Genomic DNA, 7,698 nt, shown 5'->3' with positions numbered 1-7,698 from the left:
GAAGGTCAGAATCATTTTCCCATGATGGAAAGGTAAAATATTAGAGGGCAGTTTTAAGGTGAATGGGTGGAAGTTTAATGATTTTCAAAGCATGGTTTTTTTTACAGACAGAGTGTGTAAACTGCCAGGGGAGGTGGTGGAAGCAGATTCAATGGCAATGTTTAGCAGGAATTTAGATAGACACATGAACAGTCAGTGATAGGAGGTATATAGATCACGTACATGCAAATGCCCAACTTAAATTGGCATTGTGTTTGGTCCAGACATTCAGGGACAAAGGGCTGTTCTTGTGCTATTGATCCATGTTCTATGATATTATTAAGGCAGTGCAATGGCAAGGGACTGAAAGGCCTAGTTCTACTTATTGCATGCTACTCTTTCAGATATCTCAGTAAAGGAGCTTGGAAAGTTTTCTTATGTAGAAAGTTATTGTTAATTTTTTCTGCGGGATCTACGCTCTGTCTGGCCTCCCCAGCAGAGATCTTCCCTGTTGGCCTGTGCATCGGGTAGTAGTTAGCTGATGGGTGCGCTCTGCGACGAACACAATCTTGTGATTCGGATAATTTGATGAAACTCTTCCAAACTATGCTCTTGCAGTTGATGACATTGCCTGAACTCCTTGATTGTACACTTGCAAGGTCAGTCCATTACCAGTTTTGAGATATTATGTGCAAAATAGTAAGACAGCTTGCAATCCTGGTGCAATGTTCTATGTTTATATGTTTCAATGAATCAACTAAAATCAGTGAATTTAGCTGAGGAGAAGTGAAGCTTGACAGGACTATGATTGTATTGCAGGTCTGGTAAACACAATGTGCAAGCCAGGAATTATTATTCATCTCATTCCATTTCCTTTCTTCCATAAGGTTGTACCTCCAGAATACTCTTTTAAGCTTTCATCAAAACTACTGATGGTGAGTTTAAAAAAAAAAAAACTTATTTAGGAATTCTAAACTTTAATTAACAGGGCATATTGTCACTTAAACCAAAAGTTGATTGGAAATGTTCTTTGAGATAAAGGAGCTATCTGTAAAATTATTGCAGCTGTTGTATTTCAGAGGTCACTTTGTGCGAAGCAGTAACCTGTCACAAGTGGATTTTCTTTTTGGAGATATTGCATACTTTTTTACTTAAAAAAAAATTAGTAATGGGATGATGTCAATATTTACAGGGCCCTGCTAATTGCCTTTGAGCAGCTGCCTCCTTGAACCATTGAAGTTCTTCTTTGTGAAGAGCTTTTGGACGGGAAGCTCCAGGACAGACCCAGCGATGTTGAAGGAATGGTGACAGGTGAGAATGGAGAGCGGTTTTGCTGGTGGGGTTATGTCTGTGTGCTTGCTGCCCTTGCTCTCTTATATGTACAAATTGCAGGCTTGTGATAGTAGCTTTGCTAAGTAATTGCAGTCAATTCTGAAGACAGCACGCATGTAACCAGGGTGGGCCTGTGGTGGAAGGATTGTATTTTTAGGATGGTGGTTGGAGTATCGATCAGTCACTCTGACCCTCAAATAGCTTGATTACTTTCTTTGGAAAGAGGTGAAGGCTTTGCCGATCAGGAGACAATTTTAACTGGCTGAGTTCTTCCAGCATTTCTGTTCTTGTTTCGGATTCCAGCAACTGCAGTTCCTTTCTTTGACCATTTGTCATTCCTCAACTTACATTCACTCTAAAAAGGAAGAATAGTGTGTCATTTTTTTCTATTCATTACAGTCACCTGTAGTGGTATTTAAAGTTTTGATAAGGTCAACCTGATTATGTTTTAATAGCCTGTGTCTGTGCATGAAAGATGTGTACATATGGGTGATTTGTCAAGGTCCATTTGTGTGTGTGTTGTATGTGAACAAGCTGCAGTGGATACAGTACCCTGATTATTCAGGGTTGAAGAGGGATAAGGCAGAATCGTCAGAATAAGCATGTCAAAGGTTGAGATTGGAAAGAGGGATAGGCCAGAAGAAAGTAGAGAAAAACAATGCTGACATTCATGAATATCCAAGTTCTCGGAGTTTGTGATCAGTTCGTAGCGGAAAATGCCATGAACGTGAAAGGTGAAGTGGAATTGTAGACCAGGACAGTTGTGAGGTAAAGTGATGTAGTGCGGCCTCAGGGAGAGGTGGAGAATGGAAAGCCAGTGACCAGAAATATTAACTCTGATTCTCCCTCAGTACACACTCTCTGATCTGCTGAGTATTTCCAGCGTTTCAGGTTTTATTTGGGCAGAAAACACCTATGGTAGAACATGTCCGATTTTCATCTCACTGAAATCAATGCAGAGTCCTTAGATTATTTAACACAGGGCAGACCAGAGATTGAATGTAACAGGAACAGAATGCAAGGTTAAATGGATAAAGGACTCCAGTGTAAAACAGTTAAATGAATAATGATTTTCCAGTTAATTTTATTCACTTAATCATTTTACCCTTTCATTTATTTTAACTGCTGTATCAAATTTGGCAAGAATCTAACAGAGGGAAGCAAGTTCCAATTGTATTGTGGTAAGGAGTCTTACATGGTCATGGTTAGATAACAAAGTGGAGTTAATTCATTTGTTTAGGTTTGGATTATACAATACATTCATTACTGTAGTATACCAACAATTTAGATGTAGTGCCTTTTAAATAGTAAACTGCCATACCATAGTTCTGAGGGACTAAGTTTAGTTTAGTTTCGAGATACAATGCTACCCTACGGCCGACCAAGTTGGCACCGACCAGCGCTCCCTGGGCACTAGCACTATCCTACACACAAGGATAATTAACAATTATCCCATTAGCCTACAAACCTGCCCCAACTACCTCCTCCTGCACCTTGTTCTGCCCACCCCTTGTGCAAAAAAGGTTGCCCCTCAGGTGCCTATTAAATCTATTAAGCCTTTTTTATGTTATGTTATGTTATGACATCGGATGGAAGCTGCATACCAAATCTCGTTGCTCTTATGTGCAATGACAGTAAAAGATATTATTATTATTATTATTAACTAAATTGTCCCTAGAGTGTAGAATAGGACTAGTGTATGGATGATTAATGGTCGGCATGGATTCAGTGGGTTGAATGGCCAGTTTCCACGCTGTATCTGTAAACTAAACTAAACATGGATATGCAGGGAAGGGAGGGATATAGGTCTCATGCAGGCATTTGAGAATAGTTTATATTGGCATCATGTTCTGCCTGGACATAGTGAGCTGAGTGGGCCTATTTCTGTACTGTACTGTCCTACAATCTATGCTCATACTAATATCATTGTTCTGGCTCAAGTATCCATTATTGATTGCTGCTCTTCCTCTGCATCATGTGTGGATTCAATTTCAGAGGTTAAGCAGCACAATTGAGGCAGACTGCTGCTGAAAAGATGCTTCCATGTCAGAAATCCCTTCTTTTAGATGAGATGTAAAATCTTGCCAAGTTCTCTCCATTGGATATGTAGGTTGCCAGAAAAGTTTTGAAAGAAAAGCGATGTATTCCTCTATTTATCTTTCAATCAAGATCTCAAAAATAGTTTCAGGTCGGCAAGGGTCCGGCCCTAAACACCACTTATTCATGTTCTCCTGAGATGCTGCCTGACCCGCTGAGTTACTCCAGCACTTTGTGTCTTTTTCAGTTTCTTGTATGTCCTTTCAAAAGTTGTTGTTGTAAATACTTGATGTGCAAAAATGGCTGCAGTATTTTAGGGCAGCATGGATGCACAGTGGTAGAGTTGCTGCTTTACAGTGTCAGATACCCGGGTTCGATTCTGACCATGGATGCTGTCTGTACGTTATCTCCGTAACCTGCGTGGGTTTTCTCTGGGTGTTCCAGTTTCCTCTAACACTTCAAAGACGTCCAGGTTTGTAGCTTAATTGGTTTCGGTAAAGTTGTAAATTGTCCCTAGTGTGTGTAGGATAGTGCTAGTTTACGGGAATCGTTGGTCGGCACTGACTCAGTGGGCCAAAGGGTCTGTTTCCACGCTGTATCTCTAAACTAAAATAAAATTTAAAATTATCTATTTTCATCAATGAGCACACTTGAATGAAAATATGGAAAAATAGATAAGCATTAGCCTTGTCGTCAATTTAATCCATGTTTCTGAGGTAAATTCCAGAATTTCATTTTAAGTGCAAATCAGATGATGATATCCTTTTTGGGAACCTTTGGGACTGCAAGAGCTTTGGAATTTTACATTGAAATATATATGTACATATTTCACTGCGTCCTGATAACTACCCCAATGCATAGTTTAGTTTAGTTTAGTGATACAACGTGGAAACAGGCCCTTTGGTTCACTGAGTCCACACCAACCAATGATTACCCGTACACTAGTTTAGTTTAGTTTAATTTAGTTTAGTTTAGTTTAGTTTAGTTTAGTTTCGTGAAATAGCATTGAAATAGGCCCTTCGGCCCACCGAGTCCATGCCGGCCATCAATCACCCGTACCCTGTTCTATCCTACACACAAGGGACAATTTACAGAAGCTACAAACCTACAAACCTGTCTGTCTTTGGAGCATGGGGGGGAAACTGGAGGACCCAGAGAAATCCCACGAGTCATGGGGAGAACATACAAACTCCACAGTGAGAGCACCCGTAGTCAGAATCAAACCTGGATCTCTGGTGCTGTAAGGCAGCAACAACTGCTGCACCACTGAGCCGCCACATTGCTATTAGTAAAGCATTTAGGATCAGGAAACTCTGAGTGGTAAATGGGCAAAAATATATTGAATGTAAATATGTAGCTTAATAAAGTTTATTTCTGGAAAGAGACAGTCATGTAATGCAAAAAAACTGAAATTGGGTTGAAGGGGCAGTATTATAAATACTTGTGTATCTCAAGCGATTACAATTAAAAACAAGTAACTGAAACACAGGCTGACCTTTATCAAACGGCCACAAAACCACTTAACCTGCTGGATTGTCCCTCTAAGGACACCTGCTGAAGCAGGCTAAACAAATAGCAATTCTTAACTGAAGAACACTTGGTTTCTTTAGCCAAGCTCCCATCTGGTGACAACCTTTTGTCTGAACTGTGTTCAGCTGCAGCAGCAGTAGGGCTTTGCTTTGAGCTGCCTTTTTTGTGAAGTCCTCTTTAGCATATTCCTCCTTTTTTTTAATGCCCTGATTTATTCATTGGTTTCGCCCCTTCTCCCCTCCCCCCCAATGCTTTTGAAGTGCCTTCTTGTCTCCAGTACTCTGAGGGTCATGTCTTTTCAGTCACTTGGACAATACCTGGTGCCTGCATCTGTTTCCAGATCAAATCAGGCATATTGTGATCACATCCTGCCTGAGAATTGTTCCCCCTTTTGCTAGGCATTGTTGCCAATTTCATGCCATGTATCGCTCCATGTTTTGTGCTTCATGAAGCTGTCATGGGTATAAAAGTTGCCTGACCAGGGTCGTAGTCAAAGGGGTGGGAATGAAACATCAGCGAAATGTTTATCTGGCCACCCACATTACACTCCAGGAATTAATTGTAGCCAGCAGCTTCATTGTGCTGCCTTTAGGAGTCAACAGTTTTACAATCCCAATAAAGCTTCTTCTACACAGAAGAGCTGCCTTTCAGTTGGCCATTTAACGCTACAGTTCCATCGTCATCTCTCGATCACAAATCTGAGGTTTCAGATTAAGCCTGATATTCATTAAACCAGCGTCCTTTAAACCCCATGCAGTTGGAATATATTATTAGCAGTTTGGCTGGGGTTGTGTTGGGGGAGGGTGGTATGGGATTAGATCCCAGCAGGAAGCCATTGACTGACATGGGACAGCTTTGTCCAGTGTATGTTAAACAATTTCATGGACATCTGTCACACATAGTTAACTTTGCATTGCTGCATCTCAGCTGGCAGACTTATACCGGTCCTCACTGATATAGTAGCTGGCGCTCAGCAAAAGTGCATAATAGCGAGGCAAGAATTATAAAACATAGTGCTGTGCAGCAATATCCAAGTTCATTCAGTGCAATGAAACCATGCGGAGGAGCTTTATTCATGGGTAATTATCTGGAAAGCCATAAGACAATAAAGCATCTGGTGGTCTTTCTTCCATGTTTCAATTTTTCTCAATATTGTGACAGGGATAAGCATTGTATTTTTCCCTGGGTGGCTAGTGCAGGCAGGGAATAAAAGCAAGGGTCAGAAAAGAGCAAATAAATGAATTTATATCTTTCTCTTTTTTTTGGTTAATTCCACCATTATTGTTCGGGGGGACTTCTTCACTAGTTTTCCAGATTGTGATTCTCACTGTGATCTCCTGAATAAATCTTTGTCCTCTCTTCTACTCCTCCTCCCAGATAAATGGACTGTTTTTTTTCCCCGTAAAGGTTATCTTTAATGATTCGAGGCTGTTTGCATGAGGGACACAAGTAAAAGATGGTATCTTTCAGAGCTCTTTGGTGACTTTACAGCAATGAACTCCAATGCCTTTAACGGTATTACCTCAATTAGCGGCAACTTCTTTGCATTAGTGTGCATGTAGGTTGTACTTAATTCCTTTCTAAATGTACAGCAGAGATTTCATTCTCTGTGCCTTCATGAGGAGTGCACAAAAAGCAGATGTAGAAAGAGAAAAAATGTTAATATTGGGAATGGCTGGTATGTCTCTGTGCGTGAGAGAACCATGTGTTATGTCAAGTTTAGTTTAGTTTCGAGATACAGCATGGAAAAAGGCCCTTTAGCCCACCGAGGCCGCGCTGATCAGCAATCACCACGTACACCAGCACTATCCTACACACAAGGGACAATTTACAATTTTTACCGAAGCTAATGAACCTTCAAACCTGTACGTCATTCGAGCGTGGGAGGAAACCGAAGCATCCGGAGAAATCCCACACAGTCACAGGGAAAAAGTACAAACTCCACACAGCCAGCACCTATAGTCGGGATCAAACCCATGTCTCTGGTGCTGTAAGGCAGCAACTCTACTGTGTCTGCAGCAGCCACTGTGCCGCCTTGGTGTTAAAAGATGTTAAAATAGATCAGACATGGAATCAGATGGTGTGTCAGCCTTCAAGATATTTGATTTCTATTATCTTTTTTTTTTGCAGAGGTTTGACATTTTTCAGGGAAATGGTTAGCTGCCTTTCAATATATGGGCAAAACACAAAGTGCTGGATGGACTCAGAGGGTCAGGCAGTATTTGTGGTGCAAATGGATGGGCGACGGTTATGTCGGGACCCTACTTCAGAATCAGGGAATGGCGTTCACATATGAAATGGCGCTAAGGACCTTGTTGAACTGCAAATAAAATGGAGAATTACAGAATATTTATTAATACACTGGACTTTGTATCATGAAACTTTTAAAAAGAATAATGATGGGAAATTGCACAGAAATATCTGGTGGTGGTCCCTTTATTCTTTTGGCAGTTCTTTCGTATATTAGAATTTATATCTGTACACTGTATCTGTGCAGCTTATGCTTCTTGCATGGATCAGTGCCTTCTGTGGGTAGCTCGATTGTAATCATGCATAGTCTTTCCAGTGGCTGAATAGCAGGGAAAAAAGCTTTTCACTGTACCTCGGCAAATATGACAATAAACTAAACTGAACTAAACTAATAAAAATTAGTGGTACACAAAAATGCTGGAGAAACTCAGCGGGTGCTGCAGCAGCTATGGAGCGAAGGAAATAGGCAACGTTTCGGGCCAAAACCATTCTTCAGACCAAAAAATATAGTTTCAGCCCGAAACGTTGCCTATTTCCTTCGCTCCATAGATGCTGCTGCACCCGCTGAGT

This window comes from Amblyraja radiata, chromosome 1, assembly GCF_010909765.2.
Source record: "Amblyraja radiata isolate CabotCenter1 chromosome 1, sAmbRad1.1.pri, whole genome shotgun sequence".
Taxonomy (NCBI): domain Eukaryota; kingdom Metazoa; phylum Chordata; class Chondrichthyes; order Rajiformes; family Rajidae; genus Amblyraja; species Amblyraja radiata.
This window is presented reverse-complemented; position numbering follows the sequence as displayed.